Source organism: Melanerpes formicivorus, unplaced genomic scaffold (assembly GCF_026170545.1).
Source record: "Melanerpes formicivorus ecotype bairdi unplaced genomic scaffold, bMelFor1.0.p_v2 SCAF_177, whole genome shotgun sequence".
NCBI classification, from domain to species: Eukaryota; Metazoa; Chordata; class Aves; order Piciformes; family Picidae; genus Melanerpes; species Melanerpes formicivorus.
The window spans coordinates 550113-567418 of NW_027142529.1; the positions used below are offsets into that span (position 1 = coordinate 550113).

At 52.7% G+C, this 17306-nt stretch overlaps 1 protein-coding gene across 1 annotated transcript in view; it reads right to left on the bottom strand.

Moving 5' to 3' along the window:
• The window catches only part of LOC137457384 (zinc finger protein 135-like), a gene marked incomplete at its 5' end in the record, with an annotated part of 102039 nt that overhangs the window by 72261 nt on the left and 12472 nt on the right, over positions 1-17306 (bottom strand). The gene's annotated exons all lie outside the window — the stretch shown is intronic.

Here is a 17306-nt window from a genome sequence, read left to right on the forward strand (position 1 = left end):
GCTGTTGATAATTTGGCCTCCTTTGTGCTTCTAATTTCATAACTCAGGAATATTCCAAGGGGGCTGAGTCTCTTTCGCCCTTCAGACCGAGACCCAGGACCAGTGCTCTCAGGGAGCAGCAATGCTTGGTCTTCATAGACTGCTCTCTTTCCACTCCCACACTCCACTTCTGATCCCTTGTGTTGGTCTAAGGCCTAGAAGCTTGGTCAGGGCTTTGCAATGTGGCAGTCTGTGATCACAGGCAGGGACAGGCCATGTGCCCATGCACCTGCTCTCCACAAGAACAGTTCCACACAGACAGGTGATCTGCTTAGGGCAGTGTCTGAAGCCTTAGGTCTTCTTCCAAAGTTTCCTTCAAGAACATGCCCAAGAAATTGTCCAACAGATGCAAACAGCAGGGAACAGCTAAAGTGTGTGAGTGTGCAGGGCTAGGGCACACAGCAGTGTCCTCACATAGCTAGGCCTCCTGCAAGTGACCTGAAGGATGAGCAGAGAAGGGTCTGGACTGTGTCTGTCTTCACTGGACACCCTGGGGAAGCTGTCCCAGGGCAGTCATCCTAGACTGGGCTTCACAACCACTGTTTCCAGCAGCAGCCTCACACCTCAGCTTGCATAGACTCTTTGTCCTTCCAGAAGAGGATATGGCCTCAGGAGGTCAGCAGTGCCTGTTTGCATTGTGCAGATGAGATGTCAGCAGATGAGCTGAGGTGAACCTGAGTGAGCACAAACACCATCAGCTATTGCTGGGGGTGCCAAGGCACTGGAGCTTTGAGGACGGTCCCAGCATCTGGCAGGGACAGCAGGAGGCCAGGGAGACTTTCTGACTGCTGCAGGGCAGGGCCTGTGTGAGTGATGGGGAAAGACTCTGTCTCTGAACATCCCACACTCCGTTAGGGTCTGTTAGGCTAGCTCCCATGTGAACACCTGACAGAGCTGGGACATTGCTGTGTGTCACTCCAGAACAAACCCTACTGGCCCAGGGAGATTCATCTCAGATGACTTGGGCAGGCTCCTGTCTGCTCACATCACCCTTGCTGGACTGTGCCCTGAGATGTGCACAGAGCCATACCAGAGGTTCTGAGCTCCTTGGTGAAGGCCTCTCCAAGAACACAAAAAATGAGGGTGGGGAACATTGCAGGCTGGTCACCCTCAGCACAGTCCCTGGGAAGGTGAAGGCTCAAACACCTCTGCAGCCATTTGCAGGCCCTTGCAGGACAAGAGAGGTGTTGCTGAACCCATATGAGCAGGGGCAAGAAGGGGATGTTTTGTGCCTGGACATTAGCCAGGGCTTTGCCATAGTCCCCTATAGCCTCTTTAGAGCCAGACTGGTGAGAGCTGGAGTGCAGAAATGGGTGAGGTGGTGGCTGGGTGGTGAATGAAGCCCAAATGTCACAAGGGTAAAGTCCTCCTGTCAAACACTTCCCAGTGGCATCCCTCAGGGCAAGCCCTTGGGCCAGCACTGGGGAATGTCTTCATGAATTCCCTGCACCATGTGACCCAGGGCCTTTGCAGCTCCTCTGGAGATGAAGCCAACCTGGGCAGAGCCCTTGAAAGAACTCATCTGCTTAACCCTGCCCTGACCAGGATCATTGGACAAGAGGATGTGCAGGAGTCTGCTGCCCAACTGCAACAGGACAGAGCCAGCAGCTTCTCCACTCAAACCCTTGGCAGGAATTCTCCCAGATGGATCTGGTGAAACTTTGATCTGCTCAGGCTCTGGCCACAAGGAGGCTGAGGGCTGAGTGTGCAATCCTGTGCTCAGTTGTGTCTCAGGAACTCACCATTCAGTAGGAAGCCCAGGACTGGGAAGGGGGAGGTGAGGCCACTTCTGCCTCCTGAGAGGATTGGCCAACAGCAGGAACACAGCTGGGAAAGGGACTGTGAGGTCAGCTGTGTCTGCAGGAGCTGATAGGGCAGCCCTGGGCTCATGGCTGGCAGATGGGCACAGTGATCTGGGAGATGCCCTCTGCCAAAGGGCCTGGGCTGACTGCAGGAAGGGGCTGATGGGTTGGTTGCTGTGTCTCTGCTGCCTGAGTACCTGATGGGACAGCAGCAGGCACAGGGCTTGGTGCTGTCTCTGCAAGAAACTGCAAGGCCAGCAGCCTTGGGAGCTCCTGGTGAGGTAGGAAAGAGCAGGAGAGAGGAACACTGCCAGATGGTGCAGCCTGGCAGGTGGAGACTGGCCATGAGGAGCAAGAAACCTCTCTCAAAGGGTAGTGCTGTGGCCTGAGAAGATCTCCAGAAGGAGTCTGGGATCAGCCCTTCTCTTTGTGTCCCAAGGAGCAGAGTGTGAGTGTGGGGAGGTGTCAGTGAAGGCCTGGAAAGGCCAAGGTGGGGAAGTGAGATGAGTGTCTGCAGCCTGCAGGGCAGGAGAAGCAGCTGTGAGACAGTGCAGGACAAAGCTGTGGTAGAGCTGGCAAAGGGCAATGGCAGTGGTGGGAGTGATGAAGAGAAGCCGAGGCTGTGCCCTCTTGACTCTGGCAATTCTTTGTCCCCAAGACCTGTGAGGAGATGTTGTCCTAAGGCACTGGGAGGGCCTCACTGCCTCTTTTCACAGCCCCAGGAAGGCTGGGGACTGTCAGGCCCTTGTCCTCCACTGAGCATCACAAACCCTACAGGGATCCTAAAGGAAGGCTGGAGAGGGACTTTTCATGAGGGTGTCTGGTGACAGGACAGGAGGGAAAGGTTTGAAGGTGAGGAAAAGGAGGTTTAGACTGGGTCTCAGGAAGAAAGTTCTTCAGTATGAGGGTTGTGGGACTCTGGAATAGGCTGCCCAGGTAGGATGCCCTCTCCTGAGGGTGTTGAAGGCCAGGCTGGGTGAGGCCTTGAGCAGCTGAGTCTATTGGAGAGGCATCCCTGCCTATGGCAGGGAGGTTGGAGCAGAGGAGCTCTGAGGTCTCTTCCAACCTAGGCCATGCTATGCTGCTATGAAACCCACCCCCCACCCCCACTGCACCTGAAGAGCCTTGACCCACACATGTGGGACAGGATCTGCCTGCCCAGGGGCTGTGCTCAGGCCTTGGCCTTTGTGCTGCAGAAACCAGAGCCAGAGTTTGCTCTCCTGCACTTTGCCTTTGTCTGCTGCAATCACAGCCTCTCCTGAGCTGCTCTAACGAGTCCCTGGGGAGGCTTTGGCAGTAACAAGCCTCAGTGGGGCCAATCAATGCTTCAAGGTACTTTGTGTTTTGCTTCTTGCTTCCTGCACAGTTTCTTCACTCTTCTCTCAGTACCTGAGGTTCATGGAATGATTCCCAAGTGCCCTAAGGAGCTCTTTGTGTCTTTGTTGTTCACTTCCAGATTTCCAAGTGCACCTCACAAAGCTCAGATTTTGATGGTAAACTCTTTGATTCTTTCTCAGATGAGGACAGAGCTGACAGCAGCATCCACCAAGCCAGAATGATGCAAGGTGTCTGCTCAGGAGGTCTGGACTGGGAGGAGAAGCTGTCCTTTGAGGGCTGACACTGAGTGGACAACTTTGCTCCTCACCCTCCCCAACCTCCCCACTGCTGTCCCTGCCCACCTGGGCCTTCCATCCCTGCTCCTTGCATCAGACTTCTCCACTGCTCTCTGCAGCTGGAGCTCACAGCTCCATGGCACCAGCTGCCCCCTGCTCTCCTTAGAGAGCTGCCTGCACACAGCCACAGAAGAATTGTTGCTCTTTGGAAGCAAAGCAAAGCCAAGGCTGAGAAAGTTGCCTCAGCAATCCAGGCTCTCTGGAATCATCTGCTCAGCACCAGCTGTCTCTCAGCACCTTGCCTGTCCACAAGGCTGAGGCAAAGCCAACAAGTTCTGCCATGGCTGTGATTTCTCAGCCAGTCAAGAGTTCTTGAGAGTGAGAAGCAGAGGAAAAGGTTGGATCCTAGCAGCCCTTCCTCATGAATCAATCCTGAATTCAAATCTCTTTCTATGGCTGTGCCTGGAGAGAAGCACCAAGCACACAGGCACAGGGACAGAGCTGGCTGCCTCCAGTGGAATGTAGAGCCCCCAGACGTGATAGCAAAGGTGTCTGTCCAAAGACACAGAGAGGTGGAGAGGTGGTTGGCAGAGAGGCTGCCCTGGAGTTCAGTTTCTTCCTTCTGGAGCTCAGGGCAAACACTCACAAAGCTTCAACATTCTCAGAGGATGATACCTGAGCCTGGAGAAGTCTGACTTGGTGCTGGCCCTTGGTGCAGGTTGTGCCTGAGAGCTGTCTTAGTGGGGGAGATGCTGGACACAGCTGCTGTGATGTAGGAGAGCTCCAAGTCTCTGGCTTCAGGGTCACTGTTTTTAGAGGTGGAGATCATTGACTTCCATCAGGTGTTTCTCTGATCTGGAGAACCTTGGATGCTGAATCATCCTGGGATCTTTTGTCACTTGCACAGAACCTGAAGTTTTTGACCTCCATAGTTTTCTATCCCCTCCCTGTTGGTTTTGATCCAAGCACAGATGCATTGAGCTGCCAGGGGGTGACCAACCCCCAAGCCATAGGGAGAGAAGTGCAAAGCTGGGAGAGCCCTGCTCATGTCAGTCCTCTCCTCTGAGCCCTTTGCTTCTGTCTGCCTGGGGTCATGTCCTTCTCTTCTCATCAGCCCTGCTTCTTTGTGCTGGGGAGGAGCAACGTTTGCAGATCTGCTCCTTGGAACAGGCCAGAAGGTAAAGAACCCAACTTTGGGACAGCAGCAAGATCCCAGGCTCCAGCTGACCCCTGAGCATCTCTCAACCCTCTCCAGACCCTCCTCCCAAACCACACTTCACCACTTGTGGAGCACTGAGAGTCATTGGCTGTGATGGGAATTTAGGAGTTCACCTCCCTGAGCTCCAGGTAGTCAGGTATCAGTTGCATGGCCAGAGGGGCATGGTTGGGATGGCTACATCCTGGAGGTGTCAGCCCCATCAGCACTACAACCAGGGGACTCAGCACAGGAGTTAGGGCTCTGATCCCTCCATTGCAAGAAGTCACACACAGTGTTCCTTCTTCTCAGCCACTTGGTCCCCAAGGATTTGCCCAAGAGCCCAGGGGTGACCATTCCTCTCAGCAGCATGGCCTCCCAGAAGGACCTGGACGAGATCTTGAAAGAGAAGAATCACCTGAAGAATAATTTGGAGGAGCCAAAGCTCAGCCTTGAGGAATAGTAGAAGTGGTTGATGAAGACATGGATGAGGGCAGCAAGGATGAAGTATATGAAGATTAGGAGGAGGAAGAGGGCAATAATTATGAGGTGGACAAAGGGGATGATGTAGAAGAGAAGGATGATATGTAATAGGAGAAGAATAAAGAGAAGGAGGAGGAAGATGAAGAGGAGGAAGAGGACAAACCCATATCAGCCTCTCTGTGCCACCCAAGCAGCCACATCAGTGCCCTGAGAGTGGGCAAAGCTTCCCACCCAGCTTGGAGCTTCTGAAGCCTCACTGCCCCCAGCCCAGTGCCCAGCCCTCTGTCAGTGGTGACTACGGCAACAACTTCACCCTCAGCTCCAACCTCATCCAGCACTGCGGTGTCCACAGACAGAAGCAGCTGCACCTCTGAGCTGCCTGAGGCAAGGGCTCCACCGACATGGCCATCCTCAGCCAGCACCGCTGCACCCACGCTGGTGCCAGCCCTTCCCCTGCACAGGCTGCAGCAAGGGCTTCAGCTGCAGCTCCTCCCTCACCTGACATATTCACCCCCGTGCCGGTGACCAGCGTGCCCCAGGGGACACAGCAATACACCGACCCTGGCACTGCCAGGCCAAACGTGACCCCCCTGGTGTGGGGCCTTCTTGGGTAGGCCTTTTACCCCTTCTTTCCTCAGAAGCAAATGTGCCTCTGCTCTTCTCAACACCAGCCAGTGCTGAGGGGAGTAATGACAATGCTGAGTCAGCACAGCCACTGCCACCCCTGCAGCTGGGTTGGGATTTGGCTGTTTGTTCCTCAACACTTTGGGTTTCCTAGAGGTAAAAGAAAAACCTCATCCCAAGGATAATGCCTAATTAGAATGGAAACCCCAACCCTAATAAAGTATTGTCTCTTGCTGCTTTTTCTTTGACATTTCTTTCCCGAAAGGCCACTTTTGGGGACATTTCTTCCCCAGGGCCAGGGATGAAGCCAAGTGCCCACTTCAGGGAGGTGTCCTTGAGGGGTCCTGGGAGGGTCTTGAAAGTGGAGTGAGGAACTCAAACTCAGTGCCTCCTATAGCCATTCAGCAGTATCCTTCACTAACCTGCATGGACATGGAATGATGGCTCCAAAATGTAGCTGTGCTGAAATGGTTAACCATGGTCCTCATCTAGGACTCAGTAACACACACATGTTAGAAGGATAAAATCTTATTTGATAGACAAAGTCCTTCCATGTCTTGGTCTTTGCTGCCATCTCCTCTCCTTTTAACAACATTGCTGTCCCCATGTCTTCTTTCTTGTATTGTTCCTGTTGGTCCTCTGCCAATCCCACAGAACTGTCCTTCTCTTGTTAGTGAGGCCCAGGGGTGTGAGAACCCAGCCTGCTTTCCAGACTCAGGCTTATTTTTCTCTGTCTAGAGCTGCCATCTGCTGCTCTATCTCCATTTGCTCTCCCAAGCTCCAGGTTTACTTTCTTGATGTCAGAAAGCTAAGCTCTGAACCAGTGGGAGAGTTTCTAACAGTTAGTGAGAAAGTTAAGAAGTCTCCTTCCTTCAGATGTCCTGCTGAGTGTTCTGGGAAGGGCTGAGGTGAGGGCCAGTTCTGAGAGGCAGAGTTTAGGTTGTGGCTGGGTTGAGGCCTGGGGTTAACACCCAAGGGTCAATGCCAAGGGTAAAGGCTGGAGGCAGGATGAGCAATGGGGGCAGAGTCAGTGTCAGGAGTGGGTTTGGGAGGGGCTGAGCTGTAAGGGGTGAGGTGAGGGCTTGGCTCAGCTCCACTGCATTGGAGCAGGGGACTGAGTAGAGAGGATGGGAGGGGCCCAGGCTGTACTGGGAGTGCAACCTAGGATCCAGCCTGTACTGAGAGGTGATAAAAGCATTCAGTCTGTAATGGGAGGTGTGTCAGTTTCAATTCAGACCCCGAGGAGACCCCCACACAGTGGCGGAGGGCTGGGTGGGGAGGGAGGGATATACTTCCATGCCAAGGAGCCCTGCACCCATGCCTGGTGAAGGAAGACAATGATCCCCTGATGAGAAGCAAGCTGCAGGGCTGGCCAGGAATGGATCTTGATCAGATTCCTGATGTTGTCTTTTTGTCTTGTCTCTCTTGGCTTGAATGCTGCTCACTGGACAGTCACTGGAAAATGAGAAAGGCTCCAGCAGAAGTTTCCAACCTACCACAGCCTGGGACTGCAGACACAGTGCTGTTAGGTCTGCCCTATGAACTGTCTCCAGCTAAGGCAGCAGCTGAGCCGACCACAGATTCAAATGCAGGAGGAGTGTGGTTCACAGCTGCATCCACCCACTGTATGGGGTGCAAATAGCAACAGAAAGCTGCAGTGCTGGAGCCTGGTACTGGGAAGACTGTGACAGAGGAAGGTGGTGCACAGGTAGAAGCATTGCCTTGCACTCATGCTGGCAGCAGAGAATGGTGCCACTGCTATTCACACTGATTCCTGTGCAGCCTACAAGGGTGCCACTGAATGGATGGGTCAGGGGGAATCTAATCAATCTGGAGAGCTGGAGACTGGCAATGGTTCTGAGAAATAGGTCAGTCAAGACCCTCAAAGGTAGGATGGGTCAAAGGCCCTGCACAGAAGGGAAGAGCTGCTGCAAAATGAAACCAGCAGGCAGCTCACCCAGCAAAAATTCCTGTGGTGAACAATGAAGGGAAAGATTGAGCAAGATTGGCTGAGTGGCTGCACATCAGAAGAGGCCACCCAGGGAAGGCCAACCTCTATTCTGAGTGTCAGCCTCAAGGATAGTCAGTTTGAAACAATTCTTATATCTTACCCACAATGTTGGGTAAGGCTTAAGGCCAACCACCCAAACCAAGTCTCTACTCAACACTCCAGACACAAGAAGACTCTGTGGAGCCCCTGGCAAATTGATTATGTTGGCCCTTTGAAGACCTCTCCTGGGAAAAGTTATATCCTGGTAGGAGCAGAAGTGGTTTCAGGATGAACCATGGCCACAGCTCTCAGTACTGCCACAGGAGCTCAAAGGGTTGAAACTCTGGAGAAATGGTTCAGCATTCTACCTATGCCTGAGTGTGTTCAAAGTGCCAATGGATCACACTTCACAGTGAGCACAGTGCAAGACTGGGTGCAAGGAGAATGAATTAAAGGAATGTTCCATAGCCCATATTATCCTCAGGCTAATGGTGTAGCTGAACAGACCAATGGTCTTCTTACAAGACATGCTGATAGCTCAAGGCACAGATGGGCTCATGGTTGGCACAAGCAGTTTTTACTGTCAGCAGCTGATGAGGAATATATCAAAGCCCCAAAATTCAAACATTTAGTCCCATGGAACTAGTGATGGCTACTGCCCATGGACCTGATGGACAGAGGAGTGAATCCCTACCACAGATATAGACAGCCCAACCTGTACTAGTAAAGCTACTGTCCATGGGCACTGTGCTCATGATATTGGCAAAACCCAGAGGCTTCTATGCCTGGGAAGCCTTGGATGGGATTGGGATTGGGCAGGGACAGCAATGGGGAGGCTGGGGAGGGTGAGGAGCAAAGTTGTCCATTCAGTGTCAGACCTGAAGGACAGATTTCCCTGCAAGTGCAGATGTCCTGGTGAGACAGCCTGGGTCAGTGTCACTTGGGGAATTATCATCTCTGCTCTGAACTGAAAGCTAACAGAATATTCTACCTCTGATATGAAATAAATAATAAAGGAGCTTTGTGAGGAGCACTTTGAAATCCTGAAGAAAACCACAAAGACACAAATAGCTCTTAGGGCACTTGGGGATCATTGCCTGAGCCTCACACACTGAGAGGAGACTGAAGGAATCTGCTCAAGAAATCAGAAGAAAAACAAAGAGTGCCTTGAAGTATTAATTGGCCTCACTGAGGGCCATTAGCAACAAAGCCTCCAAGGGGTGGTTAGAGAAGCTCAATGAAGGTCATGATTGAAGGCAGACAAAGGCAAAGTGCAGCTGAACAAACCCTGGCCTTGGTTTCTGAAAGAGAAAGGCCAAGCTCTGACCTTCAGGCCTTGGAAACGCAGATCCTGAGAGCCTCCAACTAAAACTTCCTCTCAGCAGCCATGGTGGCAGAAGCTGCTGCCAGAAGGAAGAGGATCAAGACCTTGTCCCTGTTGAGCCTTTCAGCCCTGCCAGAGCCCTTGGCCATCCCTCCTGCAGGCTGTGCTACACTGTCCCATGCCTGCAGCTCTTTCCCTTCAGGCTGTTGAGATCCATCTGGCTTCCCCAGCCATCTCTCCCCCTCACATTTCCACACCTTCACTCAGGCCTCTTCACTCTTGCTCCTGTTCCTTGACACACAAAGGCAGACATGGGCTGTCAAGACTCCTTCTGGATCACCTCTTGCACCACAGCACTATAGACGACGGAGATTGGAATCAATACGGCTGACCAATATGATCGAGTATTGCTCCTTTATCGTTCCAGTGTTGCAGGCCGATGGTGCAGGCCTGAGGTGGGAGTATAACACAGTAAAGTGTAGAAGAAGAAGAGACAGGAAAGGCAGAAGTGCGTAGCAAGGCAACTGCTACAACTTATATAAACTCGGCGTGCCCTGTTGGCATAGCTCCATTGGTTCCCTCTGAGTGACCACACATTGCACTATTATAGATTATTGGTGCAACTACTAATGACACACAAGGTTTGTTGATGCAGGTACATGTCCTGTTGTTCCAAGATAACTTTCCATGTTTTTAGCTACCAGTGTCTTGTTTTAGTTACATGCTGCAGGCACAGCACTGTTTTGCTCCACTGCTAGCTGGCTCTGCATTTATGCTGAGCATGGCCTACCACCATGTCAGGCTCTAGGCCTGCACTGCCAGATTGCTCACACTGCTCGTCGCTGGCATTGCCACACAGGGGTCTGTGCCACTTTGTTCCCTTTGTTCCCCTCATGAAAGGAGGGGGAACTTGTTCACGTGCTGGGACAGGTTTCAATATCTGAGCATAATTCTGGGCATAATGTGCCTTCACCCCATAAGGGCATGGAGTGAGTGGGAGATCATCCTGTTTTCAGCCTTGATGGAGTTAATTTTCTTCACAACAGCTCCTCTGGTGCTGTGGTTTGGATTTGTGACCAAGCCAGTGCTGATGGCAGACTCTGTCCTCACTGCATGGATCAGTTGGGGAGACACCAGTGGCAACTCTGTGTACGATGTACACCACTTGCCCATTCCTCTCTTCCTCCTTCTTGCAGTAAGGACACTCACCATGGCCCAAGCAAAAGCTCCTGGAGACCAGGTGCTGCTTGGATCCACTGGAAGTGCTGAAACACCACAGAACAAGGCAGGCTAAGCTCTCTCTTGTTTTCCATGGAAATGAAAGGTACAGCAAAGCTGACTGGGGCTGGGGCAGCTCTCCTCAGGTGGCTCAACTGCAATCCATGGCAGAAGAGCAAATACAGACTGGATGCAGGGAGTCAATGGATCTATTCACCAGGAACCAAATTAAATGAGACTCTTCTACACCCATTTTACCAACCCAGAGCACAAAGATTGTAACACAACAGCCCAACCAAATTCAGGTTGCTGGTGTAACTTCACCCTGACCAAACCCATAATTGGGTTTTGTATTTGGGGTTCCATGGACAGTCCTAAAAACAATCCCCATGCACCCCACAGGACTCTGTGCACAGAGACCATGTACATGGATCCTGATATAGGCTGGGCAGGGACTGGCTTGAGAGCAACCATGAAGAAAAGGCCTTGGGGGTGCTGGTGGATGAGAAGCTCAACAGGAGCCAACAGTGAGCACTTGAAGCCCAGAGAGACAAACAGAGCCTGGGCTGCATCCTGTAGATCCATGGTGATCAATGACATAGTTTGCAATAGAACCAATCAATTTGAACCCAAAAAGGGAGTGGTAATGAAATATTGAGATGGCCTTCCTGTCTGTGTGAGGCCCTGGAGGTGATGAGATGTGCAACCAAATCACATGAGAAAGGATGGGAGGGAAAAAGAACCAAGTGCTGCATCCTTGAAGCAGCTGGGAAAGGCAAGTGGGGAGAAGAGCCCCTGTTCAAATCAAGATGCAACAGGGAGCTGAGTGGGGATAGGCTGTGGGAAAGGGGAATTGTAACATTCACCTATACCTGAAGAAGGAGCCACAGGCTCTGCAGGTCTGGGCCCCTTGGCTCCCCTTGCAGCCCTGGTCCTGCTCTCAACTGCTCTGTTAGTTTGTCTCTCAGCTCATGGTGCTGCAACCAGCTGGGCCTGCACCACAATATTTATCACAGTTCTGGAACACCACCACAGCAATCAGTTCAGTTTCTGTCTGTGTGATGTCTCTGTAATCATTGGCTGTGATTGGAAATTCTCTGTGCCAATAACTCCTCACCAGGATGTGTCTTTGCTCACATGTTGTATGGTTAGCTACAACCTGCACCCATTGGAAAGAATTTCACTACAATCCAACAACTCCTCCAGCACCCTGATTCCATCAGCCTGCTACAACAACTGGAGAAGCAGGACAAAAGTCTCTGCCCAGAGTCCACCATGACACTGAACAAATCCATTGAGTGCTAAAAGTAATCAAGAGGAGTGGAGAGCACTGCTGGTGGGAAGTGCTGTTTGGATGGTGTCCAGCAGCAGCTGGGACACTGCCCCTGGTGTCACAGCCACTGTGATTTTCCTGCCTGCTCTGCTCTCTGCTTGCTGTTCCACATTGGTTTGTAGTTAGAGTTAGGAGGATGGCCAAGCAAGTCACACTGCTGCAGACATTTCCCATCATCAGTGTTTCTTGTGTGATTTGTGTCACTGAATGGCATTGAAAAGGACTCTGCAGGCTAAGGAACCACCAAATTTCCTTCCCATTTTGATTGGATGATGACATTCTCTGTTGAGAGACACAGAGACAAGAGGCAACCACACAGCCACTCTCTGGCTGAGAGAAATGCACTCAAGCCACAGAGCAGATTGTGCTGGCACAGTTGCCCTGTCATAGGGAACCTACTCAAGACCTGGTGGGATTCCCCCTTCCCCCTTTCCTAGGCCATGAACTAGACCAGGGTAAGCCAGGGATGGATCAGGACAGAGAGAAACAGAGCACTGAGAGGTGTCCTTGGTGTGCTGCACCCTTGCTCTCCCAGCCTTGCACTGCTGTCCCTGTGGCTTGGGGGTTGGTCACCTCCTGCCAGCTCAGTGCATCTGTGCTCGGATCACAGCCAACAGGGAGCTGATAGAAAACTCTGAAAGTCAAAAGCTTCAGGGTCTGTGCAAGTGGCAAAAGATCCCAGGATGATTCAGCATCCAAGGTTCTCCAGCTAAGAGAAACACCTGATGAAAGTCAAGGATCTCCCCCTCTAAAAACAGTGACCCTAAAGTCAGAGTCTTGGAGCTCTCCTGGATCACAGCAGCTTTGTCCAGCATCTCCCCCACTCAGACATCTCTCAGGCACAACCCGCACCAAGGGCCAGCACCAAGTCAGACTTCTCCAGGCTGAGTTCTCATCCTGTGAGAATGTTGAAGCTTTGTGAGTGTGTGCCCTGAGCTCCAGTCACCAGGGTCAAGGTTTCTATCTTGCACTGGACCCAGCCAGCTCTGTCCCTGTGTTTGTGTGCTTTGTGGTTGCATCCAGGCACAGCCATAGAAATAGATTTGAATCCAGGATCCCTTGCAGCCAGTCAGGGTCAGCCTTGTCCTTATCCACTCTGTCATTTGGTGGCTGAAAAAAATAAATAATAAAGGAGCTTTGTGAGGAGCACTTTGAAATCTTGAAGAAAACTACAGAGACACAAATAGCTCTTAGGACACTTGGGAATCATTGCCTGAGCCTCACACACTGAGAGGAGACTGAAGGAATCTGCTCAAGAAGTCAGAAGCATAACAAAAATTCCTTCAAGTATTAATTGGCCTCACTGAGGGCTGTTAGCAACAAAGCCTCCCAGGGGTGGTTAGAGAAGCTCAATGGAGGCCGTGATTGAAGGCAGACAAAGGCAAAGTGCAGCTGAACAAACTCTGGCCTTGGTTTAGGCAAGAGAAAGGCCAAGCTCTGACCCTCAGGCCTTGGAAAGGCAGATCCTGAGAGCCTCCAACTAAAACTTCCTCTCAGCAGCCATGGTGGCAGAAGCTGCTGCCAGAAGGAACAGGATCAAGACCTTGTCCCTGTTGAGCCTTTCATCCCTGCCAGAGCCCTTGGCCATCCCTCCTGCAGGCTGTGCTACCCTGTCCAATGCATGAAGCTCTTTCCCTTCAGGCTGTTGACATCCATCTGGCTTCCTCAGCCAGCTCTCCCCCTGACATTTCCACACCTTCACTCAGGGCACTCCACTCTTGCTGCCTGTTCCTTGACACACAAAGGATCTCCAGACTCCTTCTGGGTCACCACTTGCACCACAGCTCTACACTTTGAGTGACATTTCTTTGTCCTGGCCTCCACTCTGAACCTTTAAGTTGTACTTTCTGAAGGCTTCCTTCTGTGGCCACAACCAAAAAAAGCTCCATCACCTGACACCCCCCTTCAAGCAGGTGCACATCACCCCTGAGCCTTCCCTTCACCAGGCTAAAGAAGCTCAGCAGCTTGGGGTTCTAGATAGAGACTCCAAACTCCATCCAGGCAGATCTCCTAGGTAGGTTCCACAGTACCTCTCCATTCCTCCAGACTAAGGAACTCCACAGCCAGACACCAATATTGCAGATGTGGTCACAGCAGTGCTGAGTGCATGGGGAGGACAACCTCTGTGTCTGGGTGGCCACACTCCTCCTACCACAGCCCAGCTGCACTTGGCCTTCTACACTCTGCTGAGCCTCTGCTCCATCCCAGGCCAGTGCCCAGGCTTTTCTGCCTGGGCACTGAGCAGAGTCTCCATCTCCAAAGCAACAGCCAAGGCACCTCCCTGCTGCTGCCTTTCTGCTTGGCAGGCACAAAGGATGGCACAGTCCCCAGCCTAGCTCTGGGCCTGCTGCTGGCCAATGATACAAAGGGATTGGAATTTGCAGTGACCTCACACTCACCTCCTGACCATGTGCCTCCTCCTGCCCTAGGAGCTTCTCAGCCATCCCTGATGTCCCAATGCTGGCACAAGGCCTCAGTCTGCATGTGGCCTGGCAGCTCACAGGCACAAGAAACCTTTCCCTGGCCTGCCAAGGCAGGTCCCTGCTGCTGCCTTTCAGCTTCTCCAGCAGCCACAGCCAAGCCCTGTCCCTGCTGCTGTCCCATCAGGCCCTCAGGTGGCAGGGAGGTGACAAACCAGCTCCAAGGCTATTCCTGCAGGGGCTGCCAGATGCTTAGGGACAGGGAGTCACACAAGTCCCTTGTCCACCACATGCCTTCTGCTGGCCTGCTGGGGACTCTGGCAGCTGGGAGGCCAAAAGCACATAGGCCAGCCAGGAGCCAGGGGCTGCCCTCTCAGCTGCTGCAGCAAGAAGTGACCTCCCAGTCCCTTTCCTGCCCTCTCCCTGCTGCTGCCCTCTCAGCTGCTGAGCCAGCAGTGACCTCCCAGCCCCTGTCCATCCTCGTGCCTGCTGCTGTGCAGGAGATCCTGAGGCAGAGCTGAGCTGCCCATGGCATTGCCACCCATCTGCTCCTGGTGTCCATGACCTTCTAAGCCACAGTTCACCTCCTACTCCTCTTCCTCTGGCAGCTCCCAGCCCCTGCCCTGTGCCAGGTGCCAAACACGGTCATTCAGGGGTGGGAGGGGATGCAGGTGAGGGTCAGAGCACAGGAAGTCTGAACTGGGAGCCTCACCTTGAATATCTCCAGGAAGAGGCCTCAATCACCTCCCTGGGACACCTGTTCCAGTGTTCCACCACCCTCATAGTGAAGGAGTTCTTCCTCATATCCAGTTTGAATCTACTTTTCTCTAGTTTGATGCCATTGCCTCTCATCCTGTCCCTGCAGGCCTCTGCAAACAGTCCCTCTCCATCCTTCTTGTATCCCTATTCAGGTACTAGAAGGCTGCTATTAGGTCTCCCCAGAGCCTCCTCTTCTCCAGGCTGAACACCCCCAGTTCCCTCAGCCTGTCCTCATAGCAGAGCTGCTGCAAGCCCCTGATCATTTCTGTGTCCCTCCTGTGGATCTGCTCCATCAGCTCCATGTCCTTCATGTGTTGAGGGCTTCAGGGGAGGTCTTACCAGAGCAAAGTGGCAGGATCCTCTCTCTCCATTTCTGGCCATGCTGCTTAGCATACAGCCCAGGCTCCCATTGGCCTTCTGAGATGCAAGCTCACACTGCCTGTTCCTGTCCAGCTTCTCCCCCACCAGCACCCCCAAGACCTTCTTTTCAGGGCTGCTTTCTAACACCTCCTCTCCCAGCCTGTATTGATAGTGAGGATTGTTCCAGCCCAGCTGCAGGACCCTGCTCTTGCTCTTGGTGAACCTCATGAGGGTCACCTGGGCACCACCTCTCCAGCCTGTCCAGATCCCTCTGGATGCCATCCTGTCCCTCTGGCATCTCAACAGCACCACTCAGCTTGGTGCCATCTGCACACTTGCTGATGGTGTCTCCATCCCTCTGTCTATAGCACTGATAAAAGTATTAAACAGCACAGCATGGGATGAGTGGAATCAGTTTTTACTGGGACAAGGTCTGGGCTGTACTTGGAGATGTTAATGAAACCCACTTTGAAATGGGAGATGGCCCAGACTGGACTCTGGTGTGATTAGGGTATGGAGTTGTGACTGTAACAGGGCCCAGCCTGTGGTGGGAGGATATTAAGGACCTCAATATGTACTGGGATGAGTCCCAGACTGTATTGGGATGTGTCCAGGGGACTGAGGTTGTACTGGGATGGTTCCCAGTCTGCCTGGGGCATGGTTAAGGTATACAGTGGTTCCAGTCTTGTCCTGGGAGGGGTTCAGGTGGTGCAGCTTTTCCTGGAAGCAGGCACAGTCTGTCCTGGGAAGGAGTCCTGCTCTCTGGTTTGCAGTGGGAGCGAAGCACTTGGTACTTGGAGGGGGTCAGAGCTTCAACTTTGCTGTGGGATGAGACCCTGTCTGTACTGGGAGGAGATCAGGAGATGCAGTTTGCACTGGGCAGGTCCCCAGTCTGTACTGGGTGATGCCATGGGATCTATTTCCTCTGGGATAGGTCTTGGACTACACTGGGCTGGGATCAGGGCACCAGTTTGTCTTGGACAGGGCCTAGTCTGTACTGGGAGGGAGTCAGGAGATGCAGTTTGTACTGGGAGTGGGCCCAGTCTGTACTGGATTGGAACCAGAGTACACAGTTAACATGTGGAGGGATGCATTAGGAACTGGGAAGGGGTCCAAGGGATGCACTTTGTAGTGGCACAGGAAACTCTATGGGAGATGGCAAAGAGATGCAATTTGTATTGGGATAAGAGCACATCTGAGCTGGGAAGGGTTCAGGAAATGCAGCTTGTACTGAGATGTGACCAGGTCTGTACTGGGAGGGGATAAATGGTTCCCAACTGTACTATGTGGGGACCAGACTGTCCTGGAATGTGCCCAGGGAACACAGCTTGTACTGGAACAGGGCCCAGGCAGCACTGTAAGGGCATAAGGGGATTCACTTTTTATTGGGACAAGGCCTAATGTGTACCTGGAGGGATGAAAGGGATCCGGTTTGTACTGGAACAGAGCCCGGACTGTACTGGGAGGGCATGAGGGTGTGAAGTTTGTACTGGGATGGATGCATTCAGTACTGGGAAAGGAGACAGGATAAATTCTGTGCTGGGATGGGACCCAGGCTGCAGTGCTAGAGGACAGTAGGATCCAGTTTGGACTGGGATGAGGCCACATCTGTACTGGGAAGGGGTTAAAGGAACCATGTTTGGACTGAGTCTATAATGGAAGGGGGTGAGGGTATCCAATATGAACTCTGAGGAGGTGCAGTCTGTAATGGGAGTGGCTTAGGGTTTGAAGGCCTAAGATGACCTCCTGTTCTGATGGCAGTGTTGCTCTGGAGCACAGCTCTGTCCCACAAGTAGCCCTGGCCTCTCCCTGCCTACAGTCCCAGCACTGCCACCCAGCAGCACAGTGCCCAAGCTGCCAGAGCACTCAGGCCTTGCCCCAGCACAGAGGCTCAGCAGGAGAGGGTGGAAGGGAAGAAAGGACAGCTGAGGACAGCCCAAGCTCTGGGTCTTGCTGGCACTGCTGCTGTGCTGGGACCCTGCCCCTCCACCTCTGCACACAGGCACTGCCCTGCAGCTCCACAGAAACCTTGGAGGAAGGAATTCAGACAAACAACTCCCTGCAGGGTCCTTTATTGTGTTGATCACACAGGGAACACAGTTCCTCATGTCTGCAGCCTCTGTGTCACAGCAGACAGGACAACACT